At 30.8% G+C, this 20,988-nt stretch overlaps 1 protein-coding gene across 3 annotated transcripts in view; it reads right to left on the minus strand.

Annotated features, from left to right (window-relative positions):
- The window catches only part of LOC106717808 (dual oxidase maturation factor 2), a 39,231-nt gene that overhangs the window by 6,534 nt on the left and 11,709 nt on the right, over nt 1-20,988 (minus strand). For 2 of the 3 annotated variants that reach the window (XM_014511729.2, XM_014511727.2), the window contains exon 1: nt 13,300-13,621. The exons of the other annotated variant lie outside the window; for it this stretch is intronic. The gene's annotated coding sequence lies outside the window, so the exon portion shown is untranslated. Of the gene's footprint in view, nt 1-13,299; nt 13,622-20,988 lie in introns of those variants that run through there. 3 annotated transcript variants of the gene reach the window in all.

The following is a 20,988-nucleotide window of genomic DNA, read 5'->3' on the forward strand; positions in this document are numbered from 1 at the left end:
AAGGAATGTTAAAATATTCAGGAGCGTTTAATTAATTTATACTTATGACATCATTACCAGGTGTTACAGTGAATAGATAAACGGTACATTAAACATAGCTGGAGTATACATTAAAATAGCAACACTATTATACAATTGTATAAAAATAAACTTGCTTCAATTGAAGTTCGAGTCAGCAAAAAATAATGTTGGCCTTTACGTTCACGGTTAAAAGATCTTGACATAGTTATATATTATTCGAACGGAACTCGGAACTCGGTATCCATATTCTGTGCTCGGCTTTATATCGAACACCGGAAGAATAAATTAACTTAAAGAATATATTTACTTTCTGCCTTGTTCCGTAATTAATATCATTTAAAATGCATAAAATATAGTTAGTTTATTTAACGCAAAAGTTAAGTAACAGTAGAGTGCAAGGAAAAGTTAAAACATTTTGGATGTAAAGTTGTTTTTTTTTTAAAGCTGAATTGAAATGATGATTCTTCGATTTGCTTCGATTGGAGGAAAGCAAATCATAGGGCATTGTACTAATACGGAAATTCGATCGGTCATTGAGATGGTAATAAATATAATTGATTCGAGGAAAAACTGACGGCCTTTAACGTGACTCGAATAATAAGATGTTTGACGATGAGGAATAATATTTCTTAATTATAAAATATATGATTGGTTTTTAAAATGTTTTTGTGACTCTGATACTAACGACTCTATATAGATTGATGTTAAATCTAAAACTATATTATAAATATATGTGTAAGGTTTTTCGCAACATATACTTGTCTATTATATACAAAAATTTATACTTCATCTTTATCATAATTTTTTTTTGTAAATGAGTGTTTTTTACGCGTAATATTACAATTCCAAACTTCTATACCATCCTTTCACCTAAAATGTAAATATTGTTTAAAATAGTCGAATGTTCTTTTATATTTAGAACACCTTTACCCGGAAATCGTTCGCTGGCGGAAAAGGTCGGGAGTTGGTGAAGGAACAACATTTGTGAGGCGAGGCTCGTAGGCCTTGGACTGCCATCGGTGATAGCAAGGGCGGTGTAGATGCCACGGCCGTTATGGATCATAAACAGGATAAAGAGTATCAATTTAAACCCTCACAGACATATTAATTGCTAGACGTTGTATTGAATTACAACTTTACAATTAGTTTCTTATTCAATATTAAACGATGGATATTTAAATTGTAAATAAGTAAGTACTTTAAAAGTTTACATATTATTTAAGTTGCATGAGTTTCATTATTAATTGTATTGCAACATCTACTGTTACCTTGTACGTTTAAATATTTGCTTATAATACGTACGTATTTGATTTAGAATGTTGTAATGTCATGGTTAATGGTTGTAAAATTATTTAAATAAAATATAGAATATGGTTAATACAATTTATTTTAGATAAATTATGGTCTAAGTATAGAGTGTACTTTGGTTTAGCTTTACGCAAATACTTTATTTATTATTTTCAATGCAAAATATAGCATGTAATATTTCTTTATGTACTTATAATATCAAAATACACAATCAATTGTAAAATTAGTAACGTATGACAATAAATAAATACGAAAAAGTTACTGATGGAGGTGCTAAGTAATAACATGTCGATTATGTACTGATTTTCTAGCACTAACTTTATGATATTATAGATTTGGTCATGCACAAAGAACAATAACACAATCGTAATTATAATTTCAAGACATTGAAGGTCAAATTATCAAATAACATAAAATATATTGTTACAGGTCATGTGCACGAATACTTATTGTAACTTAAATATATTTTATTTGTTATATTGTCAGTTCATATTAAGGTTACCAGGCCAACAAGTTGTGTGAAGGCTGAGTTATTGTATAATACAATATTAATATTTTTTATCTATGTTTCGTTGACCAGATATTATTATTAAATGAAGATTTAAATACAATATTATTAGTGGAGTTACGATGAGTTTATATTTGTTTAAGGCCTGTCACAATTCTCTAACAAATTCAATAATTAATATGCAAATCTTTGTAGTTTATGAGTAAATATAAAGTTATATAGTTTTTACATACATATGTTTATACCTTTGCTACAAAACGTATCTTTTGTCCATCAAGGAATGTAACACTATATCTAAACATAATTTTAATAATGGTTCTTAATGATTTTGCATCTCTTGCTTCTATAGAAGAATGTTTAAAAAATACTTAATTCATGTGTTATAACTGTGGGGCTACAATTTTCATGTTAATATTATAAGGAAGTAAGATTTGATTGTTTGTTTGTTTGCATTAAATAGGCTCTGAAACTACTGAACCGATTTGAATAATTTTTTCACAGTTCGGTTCCCGGTTTTGCTAAACTAAATTTTGGAAATCGGAATCGAAATGTCAATTGCTATAATATATAAAGTAAGTTAGGAGCTACGTAAATGAGATGTAATATTTCAAGTACGTGATGAAAATTGTTAACGTCAATTGACAAGGTAATGTCACTCACCTCCGGTTTAGAGACCAGTACATCCTTAACACAATGGCCTTGTTGCCGACAGAAGCTACGCACGTATTAGAGAGAACTCATTAAAATAATTGTTGTAAAGTACATTTTAACGTCATAATATACGTTGAATGAAGTAAGTTACTCCGTTTTATGATAGCTTATTAAAATCTTGTGACTTATTCTTTTTTATAATACTATATAAGATGGAACTAAATCAAAGCAGTGGAGCTTATATCTAATAACATGTTACTTTACGGTCAATGTTAAAAATATGTTCATAAATGTTATTTTACTATTTATCGTCGGTTTTTGAGACCAAAATTATTTTACCAAAGATTAGTCGCTAATAATTTACTTACCAAATTTTAGTTATACTAAAGGGCAAAATATTTATTTTTACATTTTGTCTAGTCATACTGTTTACAATCAGTAGTTTTGGTAGACGGTTTGGCCTTGTTCATTTCCTAACAACATTTGTTTAACTTCACTACCGCTGACCTTTCGGTGGTCTTGAGGGCAAGTGTCATTACGCTCATAGTTATTGATTAATGTTTATAGACAATGCATAGCTCTTGCTAAATTGTTAATTTTGTTCTATTCAGTTTTAAATATTATAGGAGACAACATTTTAATTTTAATTTTAAATGCATATTAAAATTGAAATAGAATATTTGCACTTTAAGTGTCTTTGTTAAGAATTGAAATCGTTATTTTATATAGTTTAGTATTTTTTTTTTTTTTTTTTTTTATATTTAAAAAGTTAGCGCTTGACCACGATCTCACCCGATGAGGTGAAGATGTGGTCTAAAGATGGTACGCGCTAGCTTTGTAGATGCCTATTCACTCTACTCTTGAAGGCCCCCACATCGTACTTGGACGGAAAAACTGACGCCGGCAACTTATTCCAATCCTTAGCAGTACGCACAAGGAACGATGATTCAAACTTTTTCGTTCGAACGCGCGGCACGTCTACTGCATAAGGATGGATTCCAGCCGTATGTCTGAACGTCCAGTAGATAACATTTGAAAGTTAAAATTTAAACTTTAAATAACGGAATAGCCACTACGACTTCTAAATGAAAAGACCAACGTTCAAACTAGTATACAATCAAGTAAGGATTAATACAAGATATTAAAACTCGTTTGTAGTACATTCAATCGCTATTTATTACGATATTTATAAGGAAACTTGCCGGATTAGTGATATGAAGTTATTTATTATGAAGGGAGTTATTTAAGCGGCACACTTGATGAGGGCCGGCTCTTACGTAAGTTCCGATCGAGTCAGAACTTGACCTTGTTAATAGTTCAACTCCATTAGATCACGAAATGTGATACAAGCATTTGTTATACGGTTTTTATTACTTTTATACATTCTTTATTTTTTTTTTCAAACGTTTTTGTCAATAATCTATAACAGGTCGTGTATTGTTTTTATATGGACAGTAATAAATCTCGTTTTTTAATTAAATATGCGATATGTAGTGATTATGACAACTAGATAAATTTTGCTTTGCTTGTTGGTTAATGCTGTATTCAGCATGAATTATTTAAACGAGCTATACGTAAAATACTAATCTAATAAATAGGAATGATTTTAGTGTAAATTAAATAAAAAACTATTATACATAGTACATGTTTCCGGTTTGTTTTACTACATTTGTGAGTGAGCGTTTCTATGTAGACAATTTTTGTTGTGTTTATCATAAGTTTGTTTCATCATCAGCTCACTATTCGTCCCCACTGAGGGGCTCGGAGCCTACCCCAAGTTAGGGGTGACTAGGCCATAGTTTGTTTATGTTATAAAAATGCTAATTAAGAGTCATGTATTGTACATGAAGATTATCTGTAGAAATTTCAATGAATTAGTATTTTTAATGCTATTGCGACGTTTATCAAAACTTTCTAAAATTAGCAAATTCACGTTGAAAGTATTGGATGATTAGTGACAATAATAGAGTGGTTTCAAACCAACGACCTTTTGTTTCGCGGATCAATTTTGTTTTTGTGGCCAGTGAAACTAATGACGAAATAGTATTGAGGTTAGTAATTGTTTTTCATTAGTTCTTCTTCTAGCATTTAATGACTGGAGGTAAAATTTCCTGCAAATATAGGTTTATATAGTATTTTAGAAATTTTATGCACTGTTTCAGATATTTTTTGTTTCCTTAGATATCTAAGTTATGAACTAAGTATTTATTTTACTTCATATTAAAGCGTATTAAATAATGCTCCAAACTAAAAGACTTAAAAGCACAATGGCACCTGGAAACACATCGAAGTATACGAGTATAAGTATGAAGCGTCGTCACCGTCGTTAACCATGTGCATTAAGGCAGCGTCATTAGTTCTTAACGTCGTAACTAGTTTGCATTGAATGTGCTTCGTCCGTCGCAACCTTCTCGGATGACAGGCCGGCATAAAAACAACACACAGCCACACACTCGTTCAGACATTCGAGCCAAGGCCCAGTAATGAGATACTCGGATTAGATAGGCGCATTGAGAACCAAGTGAATTGTGCCCCGCGCGAACAGATAACGTCCTAACTTGTAATTAATATTCTGGTCTCACTTGCCTAGTTACTTATTTGCTGTGCTTCGCTGCGCCTAACGTGGGAAATGGATGTCTTTCGTTAACAGACGTGAATAGCTTTATTACCACTGTATTTTAATGGCTTATAATGTGAAGAAGTTAATAAACTGTATAGTATTTTGTATTATTTTTTAAGGACATTGTAAATTGATTGAATTTCGCCTCTGATTCGCCTTTAATTCACTTTATATTGCTGGTATTTTGACTTGATAATCAATATTGTCTTGTTAAAGTGTAAAGGTTACATTTTGTAATTTTTTTTCATAAGATGTAGTAAGAAGTAAAATGAGTTACTGTCATGTTTTTGTCCCAAGAATATTTGGCTTCAAAAAATTCGTGAGATCTCTTAATTATATTTATCTCTCTTAATTTATATAATACTTAGGACAAGTTTTTTTGTACGGAATTCTTCATTCTATGAAATTAACATTTAAGCATTAGCAATGGCGAGAGCTTAAAGAGATGTCAAATCGTCGTGAGAAACAGCAATGTTAATCGATGTGAAAATACGATAATATATAACTCAACGTACCGTTATGGAGTAACATGTTGACATACTTTGAATCTGATCTGATATGTAGTTTACATAGAAAAGAGCCGCATTTAAAAGTCCACGGTTTGAAAGGTCTTTAAGAAGAAGACGAACTCTTTGAGAGAACTCAAGAAAAACGTAATTCTTCAATTCCTACTTTCTCATCGACTTTGTTAGTTTATTTATTTATTTTATTGTACAAATCTTGTAAGCTAAATTAGACTGACTTCCCTTTGTCAGTATATTCAGAAATTTGGTACACAGCAAATTTCACACTGACATTCAAATGGTATTCCTGATAATGCATTTATTAAATATATTAGTTCCTTATAAATACAAGATGTCCACTGCCACAAAATGCAATTTCGGCATGAACCCAAACATAGGCATCAAATAAAATGGCTTGATTAGGAGAGTATAGTGCACTATGAAAAATTTTAAAATGGTCGCCGTCACAAAGTATCGGTAATAACAATTTTGTTTAACTACTCCAGAACTTTAACTAAAATTTAAAAAATAAACATAGGAATTGTTTTAAAGATTTTTTTTTATTGTTTGTTTCATTACATTTTAAAATCGTAGTGGGATGATATCAAGTATGAAAGTTTAAGGTTAATGACCTCTGTAATAGATATGTATTTTACAATTACGGACATAATGACAGTAAAAAGTTTTGATGTTTTTGTAATGTTCTATGGAATTAGTGAATAAAAGTGCGCTGCTCGAAATAACATATATATGTAATCATCAAAAGGACCGGTTTGAAGTTTGGCATATTGTTTACCTAAATTACTAGGCTAGCTAGCTAAAACTATACTGTGATGATTTTTATATGAAAATTGAATCTTTAATATGTAAAGGAAGATATAAGTTGTTATAATATTGATATAGTGCCATTCAATATTAATCAAGCAAGTAATCTCTGATTGTTTGCGACATTTTGTTCTGATTAAAGGTATTTTTAAAAGTATACATTTAGAGATTTTAGTGTATATTTTGTTGTGTTAATAATACTTATGTTAATAAATAGTTATTTCCAATTTCTATTAATATTTTCTTGTCAACCAAACTTAGAAAGCACGTATAGTTGAGTGGCGAAACGTTTCCTGAAACGTGCGATTTGGGTTGAGAAATATATATTATTGTTGTACGTTTAAATGAGATTTATAATGCTGTTAAGTATAAAACCACGATGTAATTTTTTTTTCTTATTTTGTTTTTTACTTTTAGTAAATATTATAAATTATAAATTATTTTAGGTTATAATATTATTTTGTTTTATATTTTATTCATTTGTTTTTAAATAAAGCATTTTGGATAACCTATTTAATAAAGCGACGATCAAAATAAATCTATTCTACGAAATTTAATTAAAATTAATGATAGCAAATATTTATTTTAGGCTTCATGGAAGTATTGTGTACACATAAAGCGAACGCTAGTTTATGTAATGTGAATTTATATTCAGCTGGAATAAACTTAAAAGACAGACCATTACTTCTTAGTTTTTGAGTTTATATGTAAATTTTTTTTTTTTTAGAAAACGGGGTTTTTTTTTAAATTTGTTTTATGTTCATACACGTTTTGTTCTTAATGTTTTAGCTATGGACACAGGAAGGAATCATATTTTTTAGATGAAACAATCATCTTTTTATTTATTAGCGCAGTGAATTGTTACGTAAAATTAATTATTTGTATGTAAGACATTGCATACACGTTTGTTTGTGTTATGGTTACATGATGGAATCGTGATGTAGATGTCATATACTGGTAGATAGTTACTCGAAGATATTAAATGCATTTTGCATAAAAATCGCACTGGCCTAATCGTAGAAAAGAGATTTTGCTTAATTCTTTGTTCGTTCTTCGTTTTCTTAATTCATATTTTTTTTAGTATTACAAATTTGTTAGAAAGGTGCGCGAAGCCTACAAAAATACCTACTTTGTAGATCAGAAATGATTTCAACTACCAAAACTAACGAATGTACGACGAAATTTTTCACTTATTTAATAACATTTTTTTATTATTACCGGTTAATATTGTTTACATCTTTTCTATTGGCTAAGCTCGAGTTTTGCAATATTGAGTTATAAAAAAAATAGTGAGTATAAAATTCCACCATTTTCACTCTATCTCACGTTTAGAAAAGTAATTGGTACTTTATACATTCTATTTCGTTTATATCTAGGTAAATGTATTACACTACGTGTTAATATTTCCTTTTTATTACACTAAATAAAATTATTAACAATAATGTGTGTAATATTACGTCTTTTGCACAATTTAGTTTTTTATTTTTTATTTTTTGCATAATAACTGGAATATTCATGAATATTATAATGAATCATACTTCATACTAATATTATAGGTGCGAATGTTTAGATGGATGGATGGATGTTTGATGGTATTTCCCGAACGGCTCAACGGATCTCAATGAAATTTGGTATACATGTAGATCATGGTCTGGAAGAACACATAGTGTAATTAATAAGTTTTTTTATACATACCAAACATACCTTTTATGAATTCCACGGATACTTTTTGAAAGCTACGTCAAGATTTTTCGTACACCAAATGTGCGGTCGTCGGAAATAAAATTAAGGCAATGTTACAACGTTAATTACATCTTTTTATTGCTGACTCTGATCTACTTGTTGAGGTTAAGTAACGAGTTAGAATTACTCCTACATTGTTATTGTGTTTTGTGAATCAACAATATTGCATAACTAGTTTTTACATATGAATTAACAGAAAAGATATGTAGAAAGATGAGTTTGCTTAACTTCATTGTGATTATAACATCAAATTAACAAGGTATTAGTCATCTTTTGAATCTCAAACACTTTTTAAAGAATTGTTTAAAATTTCGTAAGATATAAACTAGTGCAAGACGCGATCGGAACGAAAGATGGACCCCCGACGGGTCCGAAAATAGTCGGTGCCGTCATCGGACGATCATACGTGAGTTAAGCCGTTCTTAATTTGTTTTTTTTTTACATTTTTATAATCAACTAGCTGCTAGCCAAATCCGCGTGATAAAAGAAATGTTAAATTTATTTTCATATCTCATATTCAAAGTATATTGCAAGTAAAAATTTTCATTAAAACCGAATATACTTTTAGTTTATTTTCTACGTTTTAAGAGCACAAGTCTTCTCTGGCACCTAAAATAGCATAGTTAAGTATAGGTTTAGTGGCTTAGGATCGTAGAGTAGACAAATATACAAACATTTGATTGATGATTAAGAAGGTGCGACGCCTAAAAACTACGTAAGTGGTTTGGCGAGATAGTTATGTACATATATTATTGTCAACATATTATTAAAAAAAAAAAAATTTTTACAGGTAGAGTCGCGGCCATTACATCGTATAATTTCTATGCATACTATCCGGAAATCTTTAAATATTTAATACAAAAATATTATTTCTATAAATATTGTATTCATTTTATCAAATTAAATGTAAATAAATGTATATATCAAAATAAATGTTACGGGTGCGACGTTTTTGCATTGTAACGATATGTAAATAAACTGGCGAATATACTGTAATCAATACTTAATATTTAACCAATAGAACTAAAGTTCATCTAGAAATAGCCGGTTATGCTTTAGTGAATAAATAATTGAGGACGCATATCGAAGTATGTAGTCGTTTCTTAATGGGAAAAACTTAGACGTAAAATCCCTGGACATTTAATTATCTGTTGTTCTAAAATTGTGTAGCGTTTGACAACTGAATAGAGGTACATATTATGTAACTTTATCGATTTTTATACATTTTTTAATTGTCACCTCAATATTATAATACACTAGCTGTTCCCGCGACTTCGTCCGCGTGAAATACTGTTCTAGGTTCTATATTTTAATAATGTTGGCTGATTTTACTCAAACTAATAAAGCACTAGCTGTCGCCCGCCACTCCGTCTGAGCGGAATTAAAAAACAAATAATAAATAGCCACAGGTGGGCACAGTTAATCGAAAATTTAACTTCGTTAATCGTTAATTCGTTAATTAAAAAATTAACTTCGTTAATCGTTAAAGCGTTAAATTCTCGAAAATTTAACGCAAGTTAAAGTTAATCGTTAACAGTTAACCATACCAAAATTGTACATACTAATTTCACACTTATCGTGGCGACACTTGTTTAAAATAGTAATTTGACTATACATTCTGTAACACATTAGTAGTAGAGACAAGTATGAATGCATTATAGTATATTTCATTACGAGTGCGGAAAGCCTGTCATTGCAAAGAGTTCCGACAAATGTCTACCTGAGCCGAGGCTCAGCCGAAGGTGAGGGTTGACAGTTGGAATAAGTTGTAATGACAGTTCCGCACGTGTAGTAAACAACTATTTTTAATATAGTTGCGAAAAATGAAACAATTTAATAGAATATTAAAAACACAATAAACTCAACTAACTAAAATGTTTGAAAATGGCGCCAACCGTAAAAGAATACAAACAGAGATTTTTTTTGTTTTCTTCACCCATTCTGGGAAGGCAAAGGGAACTATGCTCAAACAACCAAGTCTTCAGTAGATTATTTTTATCAATATGAAATGAAAATGAAATTTAATGAGATTAAATAAAATGAAACCGAACCTAATTCATTGAATCAAATCATTAAATCTGATATTGTAACAAATTAGGAGCTTCTTTTTTAGAAATATTTGCATGAATCATAAAAACTTCAATGATTTATTTTTTTGTAAAAACTTCGCGATTGTTTTTTACTTTTTAATAGACATTATTTTGACAGTTGGGAAAGAGAACGCACGAGTTTGGAACAGCTAAAGAAAAAGCACGAGTAAAAAGTGTTTTAATACAGTTGCTCAAAGAGTGGCGTATTGCAGGGACGAAGAGCGTTCGGAATATGGGCTATTACATACTCGTGCTTTTATATACTCGTAATGAAATATACTATTTCGAACCTTCTTTTTCTGTTGGTCATGTCTTTCCCGGACGCTCTGATGCATCACACTTGCACGCGAACTTCACATATTATATCAATTATCAACTCGTTCGTTCACCATTCGAGTCGCCGACAGTCGCCCAACATAGCTGAACTTACGAGCGTGAAATGGCGCGTAATTTAAACAAAATGACAACACGTCTCCAAGTTTCTAATTTAACGATTAACGGACTTTTATTAACGGAAGTTGAGTTTAACGGAAGTTAACAAAAGCGTTAACACTTTTTGAAGTTAACTTAAAAGTTAATCCGTTAAGCAAAATGTTAACTTCGTTAATTAACGATTAACGGATTAACGAGTTAATGCCCAGCTCTGTAAATAGCCTATGTCTTCTTCCAGCCTATGTTCTACGTCTGTGCCAAATTTCATCAAGATCCGTTGAGCCGTTTACACAAACATCCATCCATCCATCCATCCAAACGTTCGCATTTTTAATATTAGTAAGATTAAAGAAAGGTAAGCCTCCCACGAGAGGTACTGATAACCATTTTCCACCTAGCGACTAATTGAAAAGAAATAAAGGAGTATGGTAATAATGTTGGACCGTTCAACAATAAAGGCACATTTTTTGATGTACTCCTATAACGTTTTGATATTTCATTATGAGTTGACAAAGATTATAAGTGTTGGTAAGATGCAGTTATTGTGTGCGCATCAAAGAACAGTATTGCGATAATGTGTGACTAAAGAAGATTGATTGTATTCCTTGCAGACATGTTGAGCCAACTATTGATGTTACAAATACTTTCACACTACTTTAAAATAATATCTCAAACTTCAAAATTTCCTTTTCTCGTATTTTCACTTCTTGCTATAATCCCTTTTAATGAATTTTACAATGTGTGTTAAAGTTTTATACGAGTAGTACTAGTAACCGAAGAATTCCACTGTTGTGAAACTTGTATCAATGCATTTTTATCATCGCTTTAGTTCTCTTTAACAAAACAGAGACTACAAAGCAGTGGATTTCTAAGGTAATATTGACTTATAATATTTTAACAATATATAGTAACTAGTCATGTTTAGATTTAATCGATGAGGTAATTTATTTGAAACACATTTTATTTTACCAATAAATATAATAAAAACAACACGTTTGTATGTCTGTAGAAGCATTAGGAAATTATATTTATTTGGTAATTGAATCAAATACTTGCCTCGATCGGCAATTAAGGTCTGACTTAAGCCTACTAGCATTCAGTTTTAACTGAAATAGTCGAAATTTTAACACTCGGTTAAACTCTCAGTTCCTAGTTTTCCTAATACATGAAAATTTTATCTGTACAGTCCAACTGTTCAATTATAACTGCAGTTAATAATGAAGGTGTATATGCAGCTTTATAGGGAAAGATACATAGATACGGCGAAAAAGATGCATTTTTTGTTTTTATTTTGGTCATTGTGATGTCGTACATAATATAAGGCACCTGACACACAGGTAAAATTATATCAATTTAACGAGCATAGCATTTTTGTTTGTGACCTGTAATGGTTATAATATAGTAACTTAACATTATGAAAACATTTGAAATAGTATAAAATGTTATGAAATGACGTGAAATATTTCATCAAATTCGTTTACGCAAATCGAAGGTTCAATTCCATATAAAACGATTGGCATTGAAAATATTTGATTTCCGGCGTCGTCCGACGTACCCGGCAGTTACACAATGTTTTTGCACTGTGAGGAAATAGCGTGTCAATAAATATGGCAACACTGTTAACAGACTTTAGCACTTGTTTATGATATTCGTTGCTACCTTCAATTTCTTTTCGACACTATCTCATTTTTGAAGTTAAATGTTTTGATTCTATTTGTAAATTAATCTAAGCACTTCTTAACAAAAACCTTGTAAATTATTATTGTCATTTAGTAATTTTCATGTTTCTCAATTAATTAGTTATGTGATTTTTCACATAAACGTGTGAATAAAGTCATTAAAATGAGATAGGGTTCGAATTACTCATAGGGTGATTTGGTGACCTTTGATCACTAGAATAATATTCATAGTTTCTTGAAAATATTTAAAACTATGAGAAGGGGAGGTATGATATTAACAAGGATAATTTTAAACGCAGAAAATAAGGCTGTTACACATATAAGAAGGAAATATCAGTAACATATAAATAGTTTTGCAAATAAAGGTCAGTATTTAACTAGATCGTATAACAAGTGTGTTAAATAGTGCTTTTGTTTGTAACCTAGTTTTCCAAAACAACTGTCCATTGGTTTTCTCAATTATACAAACGTTTTGAAGGTTTCTCCAAAATAACATTCATAAGTTGTGTAGAATTTTTTTTCGTTTACCCTCAATTTTTTATTATTGTTGCTTAAGAGAATATTAAACTTTAAATATGTATTTTTAGATGTATAGCAGAAGTCTTCATAGTTAATTCAAATATGTTAAATAAAAAAAAATAGGTTAGTGATGTTTGGTATTTGATTTACATTAAAAATATATTTTTCCACTCAATTGGACATCGTGACTAAAGTTTTTGTAATATGAATTTGTATACTTTGTTTTTTTGCATGCAATTAAACTGTTTTTTTTATTTTATTATAATTAACACAAGTCTTTGCCTACCTTGAACCAATAATAAAATCTTACACTTACTTATATTAAAAATCTGGTTTCATAGCAATGACAAAATATGTAGTTCTGTTAAGATTAGCATAGAATTTTTAAAAAGCTACCTACCTTTTAATTTGTTTCAATTAACTCCTAATATGACACTGTCGTTAGCACAATACATCACAAACACTATGTTATATGTTTATTTCACTTCATTATCGGACACTGTGAGTTAGTTAAGTGATCGTTCGGGATTCATTGTTCGTTTGTCGGTTTAGGATCAAGGATTATAACAAACGTGTTGTTTCGGCAAAGGCTTGGGGCGGACTGAGCGCTTTATTATATGGCGGGAAGGAGCTCTGCTGTCGATTCTCGGTTTATGTACGCTCAAGGTTCCTGCGGCCGCGACTCACGTACCGCGGCTTATCTGGCTATGCCTTTGTCGCTCACTGGCAACACTCGTTTGCCTCGTCTCCGGTACACAAGTATAAACTTATTTTAATCGATTAATAAAACATTGATACGACCGTTGTCCGAAAGGACAATCCGCTAAAGTGCATTGGTCGAAATGATATATATCTGGCATGAAATTTTTTCAGCAATTAATTTAGCAGCTAAGCTCATTGTCATATTGAATCTTTTGTGAAGCAAATTCGGCGTTCGCTTTTCGTTTTAATAAACGCTTCTACTATTTCTTGGAGGTTGTAACTATGTCAGTAGTGTTTATTAAAATATAGAGTGAGATAATTTTATGATGACTAATAGAAAGAAAAATGAAAGCCAATTTCTAGATGTTTGTGGCATCTAAGAATACATAATGTAAGCGCGTGAGGTCCGCGTGCGGGACTGCACGTTCCAGGACTACATGCGAGCACACGCGCACAACATTTTGTCGTGATGAAATTTTAAATCGTTTAGAAGAACATGATTAACAGCATGAAGTTTGTGTTCTACGAAATTATCTTGTCTTATCTTCTTTCATTTTAAAATATTGTACTAAGGATACAGAATTTTTTATAGTTTTTATTATATCAGAGACAGAAACAACAATGTTTAAACAACTTAAGTAGTAAGTTAGATAATTCGTAATTGAAAAACAAAAATGACTAACTTGTACATCAAAAGAATAATATTAAATTGGAATTAAAACTATGACATAATATGTTATCTTGCTTATATTATAAATGCAAATGTTTGGATGAATGGATAGATGGATGAATGGATAGATGGATGGATGTTTGTTTGAAGGTATCTCCGAAATGGCTCAATGGATCTTGATGAAATTTGGCACAGATGTAGAATATAGTCTGGAAGAACACATAAGCACAACAACACATATTACGTTTTTTTAAGAGTCGCGGATGATAGTAGATAATAGAAACAAAGTCAAAATCAAGAGCGTCGGTAGCTCATGGGTTAAGGCGCACTTGTGGTTAAATAAAAGTTTAAGTTAAAGTAACACCGATGGTCACGAATTGACGTGCGCGAAGTAAAAAATGGAGCCGGATGTAAAGGTTGTAAGCAAAAAGCAAAATAATGATAACTTTGTAAGTATAATACATAAGGATGTCAAATAAATGCATGTTTTTCTCGACTGTTTTTGTATAAGTATAGGGTTTTCATTGAAATAATTAACATATGGTTTATTTACAATATTATCTCATAAATAATAATAAAAGTTAAATGAATACATTACTTTACTTTTTTATTCTACTATTTTTATGTTCAAAACTTATATTTGTTTATACGTGTTTAAGTGGATGTTAATAAAGTATTGTATATGTCGGAAGTTCCGCGCCACACACATAACATATTAACTCGATGACCTTTCTATTTAATGTTACTGCGGTCAGACTGAGCCAAGCGTAAAATATTAATCTATAGTCACTTCCTTTTAATCAGAAGGTCGTCGTGAGATTTTCAACTAATTGAGCGGTTGTGGATATTATCGTTTAATCTCGGCACACGATTTCATATTAGTCGATAGGATTCTTATTCAAGGTGCAACAACTATGTTAACATTATTTTTGACTTTAATGTGAGAGGTAAAGAACCGATTGCGATGAATCTTGAAAATTGTATGTTAGGCAGTTACAGATACAAACAAAAACGACGAATTAAATGTGACATTTCCGAGTAAATAACGCGTAATTTATTTGACAGGTGTGACCTTAATAATATACAACTTTAATCATCATTGCAAGCTAAATATTCAACAAAGCAAAACATCGATCCAGTGATAAGATATCAGATAAGGTGTACCTACAAGCCATTGAGGATATATGTAAGTGGTGTTTCCGGATTTAAATATGAACTATTTGACAATCGTAATTCATATGCAATTTTAAAAAAATCATTGAGAGTATGTCCTCATAATCACAACACATGGTTGACGCAATTGTTAAGATATGTGTTCACTGACAATCATCTGATAGTGATCAGTTAAAACAACCGTGTCACTGCATGTATTGTTTGAAAGTAGGTGAATATTGAGACAACTTGAAACCCCAATTTTTATAGATATTATCTCACGGTTCGAGGAAATACACTCTAGTATACGAACTATAAATAGTCAAATATACCAGTTCCACTTAACACCTACCATTTTTAGTTCCATTGGTTGGCAGTACTGGGATAATGTATTATCTGTGGTAGTACTCATCCAGCTATTTAATAATACTTGGTAATTTAGTACCCATTGACATGATTAATAAGGGAGTTACAACTAAAATGACGAATGAAATCGATCTGGAGGACTGAGCAGTGGAGAGTCGAGTGGAGAGAGGAGAGTTTTTTTAAGTTCTACTTCCACGAAGACCATGTCGCAGGCATCTAATGATTTATAAATGTAATATTAAGTCTTGCTTCCTACTTTTACTTCATCTTTACGAAATAGCTGCGATGCTACGAAATAATTAAATATTGACATTTAACATATGAATGGGTAATGTCTCTTTTGATAGAGTGCAAATTAATCTATGTTAGTAATTGTTAGTACATATTCATTTACTACTTGTATGACAATTTTACTATGACAAACTATTATTTGGTACTCACTAAAATTGTTACTAATAAACCTTTCGAATACTATTAAACTTCGATCGTTTATCTGATAACATTTTGTAATAATTATAAATTATACACAGTAGCAGAAGTATGTCTTGTATTATAGACATTTTATTTGAAAGCTAAACCTAACCTACTTTAAAAACAATGCCTCGAGCGCGGAGAGGTTGGAATTATACGTCCATCAATAATGTTAAAGAATACAATATGCTTAAAAGAAATTTCAACGCATCTCGAATATCAAATTGATTGTCACTTGTCATTTATTTATTGTCATAATCATGTACCGAATAACTTCAGTAGGTGTATGTCAATCAAAAGACATTTTTTTACGCAATGAATTAAACACATAGTGAAATGTTCTTCGCAAGTTAAAAAATGTTTACAGGAGATCTTCTCACCAACGCAACGTTAAAGTTTTGAAAGTATTAAATTTCTACTCTAAAAAACTAATTATTTCAATAATGTTGATAAGAAAATAATTTTTGTCATAATATTTTTGAAAATTGATTCGCTTTACGATGAGATTTGTATTAAAACAAATTTAACAAGAATTCCCAATATCTTAAAGCGTAAAACCTCTGCATAATACTTAAATGTTTAAGTTATAAAAAACATAAACTACGACAGGCAACATTGTTTTGAAAATAACTAACATCATTATAAACTTAACTATTACATGCGTGTAAAAAGAACTAACGAAAGGTCACACTGTACATTAAGAGGTTTAAATGAACTCAAACCAACTAATACAAAATCCGTGACCTTAAACACACAGAAGTGATAAATGTTACATTATCTTACATATTTAAAGAAAAATTTAAATATATCAAATCTTGGCAGTTAAGTAAGCGTTAATTTTGATTACATACTTGATTTAAACAAAGAAATAAAAAACAATACAAAAATAAAGCGAAAATCATAATATCTTTGTGTTAAAGTTGTAGAAAGTTAATGATTGCGACACCTATCAATTCCGATAGAAAATAGAAAACATAAATAATAATTAAATATTAGTAAGAGAGGTCTAATGTTACGAAGAAAAGCTAAGCTAGGTAGTAAGTAGATTTCATCTGAATAAAAAAACTATATCGTCAACGATAAATACATGCTTATGTATGCAAGTAGTCGTAGTTTTAGCGCAATTCGATTTTTTTTAAATACCTCTTGTTTTTAAACGGAACTGTCAAATGTGACAGTTGTAACAGATTTTTTAATTAGATCGTTAACATTTATAGTTTATATAATTTGTAATTTTAATAAATAAAAAAGCAAGTGGTATTTGGATTGTAAATTAATTGCTATCATTCGTGCATATTCAGCGTTTAGCTTCGGGTTTTTCCACAGGATGCGAAGATATGGAGGGCAAGTGAGTAATAAAAAGCTTTATTGTTTGTTGTTACGTTGAATAAATCCTGGTTCATCATCTGGAAAATCCAGGTCTTGTGATAAAGATATATGATATCTTTAATAAAAGAGAATTTAATGGGTTTAAGATATGAAACAAAGTTTGTATTCATGAATTTTAACTTTGTAAAAGTATATTAAACTTACAATATTCTGAGAAAAGCCTCTCAAACATCAAAGATCAAGATTAAAAAATGACGCTGTGTACTTCTTGTAAAAGTGTTGATTTGTTATCGCGGTCGATTCAAAGAGATTTTTACAATTTCCAACACGTACGGATGAGTTTAAGAGATTTAAAAACGACTGTTGACATGACTTTTTTAAGGGTACGTGAACATTTTTTTTGTATTCTTTTATAAATAGAAATATGCTTAGGATGCAATTTAAATCTTTCTGAAGTTTTACAAATTAAAATTATAGTACATTAAATTTTAAGTAATGTGGAAAGAATAGTTTTCTTATACCCATTGATGACATTATATATGTTCCGAATTATGTTACAAATAGTCGCTTTGTAAAGTTAATTTGATACAGTCATAGGTGGGCACAGTTAATCAAAAAGTTAACTTCGTTAATCGTTAATTCGTTAAATAAAAATTTAACTTCGTTAATCGTTAAAGCGTTTAATTTAAGAAAATTTAACGCAAGTTAAAGTTAACAGTTAAAGTTAATTTTGGTTTATATTACGAATATAGGGCGCAAGCGGGAAATGGCCATACGAATAATCTCCGAATCATATGGACTGATTTTGTCAAGACTTTCTATAGAACTTAGGCTATTTTTTTACTGCGCTTACGAAATCTCGGGCGAGCGCTAATCCTATCTATAGTTTAGTTATATAATATACTCAAATAAAATTTTGACGATTGGGGTGATGTACTACTGCCTGTACGATATTAATGACATAGCATGCACTAGTTACACACACTTATATACTTCACTGACAATGATGGACAATTGACCTTTTCAGTCATTTTTTTATCGACCATCCAACTTCACGGAATTAGAGAACTAACTAAATTTAGACAACACAAGTTTTCTATTAAACAGTGAGACATACTCGTATTATGGTAATATTCAAAAGAATATCAATCTCAAATAAAATGCAGTAAGAAGAGACATAAACGTAAGTATGTTTAATACATCTCAAATATAAAATGTCACCTATTTACTTCGGCCGACACCGACTGCGAAATAACAATAATTATACAATAAATGTTACAAGAAAGAAGAGAACTTTCTTTAGAGTTTAGAGGGTTTTCATGACATTATTTTGTTACTTTTCAGTGCTTTTTGTTTGAGATTGTTTTTTATGTTATTGTAAAGGTCACTTGTGCCGACGACATTTCATATATTAATTTTAGTATAACACAATTTAACATTATTTCACTAACATAATTATTTTATCTTTTTCCTCATTCTTTCTCGTTTTATCGTATACTTTTTTTTTGTAAACAAACAAATTATCTTCGCTATTGTCTTTGTGCAGCGCACGTGCATCCCCGACCATTAGAAGGGTTGGGGCCATAAATCCATCGAGTTCGTTATCGCATTCTGTGTGCGGGCTGTCCACTTAATCCTTTGTTCATATTTTTAAAATGCAAAATTATTTTTCGTTGACTATGAAGAAGCCCCAAAAAAAACAAACGACGGTAATAAACACCTTAATCCCTTTTGTTTTTGAGGAATGTTTATTGCGTGCACATTTCGTCTTTCGTGTTTTTAAATTTATTTTTCATTGTTTGTTTCTTATCTACGCAATGACAAAAAAATCCTATTTGTACGCTTTTTCAAATGAACCATAAACGATTTTTTTTTATATTTTTTGCTGTCTTTAAACTTCAATATTAAAATAAACATATTCGTCGCCAACAAAGTTTAGTTGTAATTTAGTTACGACGTTGAAGAGTTATGCACACTTGATTATTTTGATTGCAATTCAACGCAGTGTTTATCTATATATATAAGTGTACAATTATTGTATTTAGAATAAAGTACTTTCGTACCTTATGTTGGTTTTATAACAAAATCATGTTCTAAAAAAAAGTGATGTTAAATAAATGAAAACCAGTTTTAATGTGAATAAAATGTAATATAGACTTTTCGAGATATTTGTGTAAATGTGAAATAATTAAAAAACTTTGAAGGTGTCTAGCGCCTAAACTTCGCAATATTTGATAGAGGTAAGTTTGGTTAAGTCGTCACTATTTTCTAACAAGGATTCTGCGGTACTCTTTTGATCACGTCTTTCCCGGCCGCTTGGTGTATTGTATAACATGCATCACACTCGCTCGTTCTCGTTCACTCTCGTTCTCGGTCACCATTCGACTCGCCGACGGTCCCCGAACATAGCCGAACTTACGAATGTAGCTTGATGCATAATTTAAATAAAATGACAACACGTCAATAAGTGTCTATTGTTACAATTAACGGACTAAATTAACGGAAGTGAAATTTAACGGAAGTTAACAAGAGCGTTAACACTTTTTGAATTTAACTTAAAAGTTAATCCGTTAAGGAAAATGTTAACTTCGTTAATTAACGATTAACGGATTAACGAGTTAATGCCCAGCTCTGGATACAGTGCTATAGAAAATAACATTGCTCTATCTATTTATCTATTGCTAATCTACTACATGTTGTTCATGATTACATTTAAATGAAGTGTCAATTTAAGGACATCGGTGGGTGAGTTGTGATCGCTAAATACTCGCTGAGTCACCGCAGCCGAGGCTGATTGTGAAATCTCACAATACGTTAACAACAGTCAGTGGCCATTGATATATACTACTCGTATGCGTACACATTTCCCCAATGAAATACATCCATATTCTCACATGGTATGCTAGATAACTCCAGTTATACGAGTGCCAAAATCAAGTGATAGATTTCGTAGTTGGTTGATTCCTCTTAACATTATTTCATATCGATTGTAAGGAATTGAAGTGCCTTAAAATGTGTCGTCGTGATATGTATGTATAGTGTGTATTAATATGAATTCAAATAAACGTAAATTTATAAACGACTAGCTTTCGCCCGCGACTTCGTCCACGCGGAATTAACAAAACGTAATAAGTAGCCTATGTGTTCTTCTAGAGCATGTTCTATATCTATGCTAATTTCCATCAAGATCCGTTGAACCGTTCCGTAGATACCTTCAAACAAACATCCATCCATCCTTCCATTCATTCATCGATCTATTTAAACTTTCGCATTTATTATATTAGCATCTGCGATTCCTCTGGTATTGCAGATGTCCATGGGCGTCGATGAACACCTTGGTGATCCCGCTGCTCGTTTGCCCCCTTCTCTTATAAAAAAAAAAGATTTTAAGATAAAACT

This window comes from Papilio machaon, chromosome 13 (assembly GCF_912999745.1).
Source record: "Papilio machaon chromosome 13, ilPapMach1.1, whole genome shotgun sequence".
NCBI classification, from domain to species: domain Eukaryota; kingdom Metazoa; phylum Arthropoda; class Insecta; order Lepidoptera; family Papilionidae; genus Papilio; species Papilio machaon.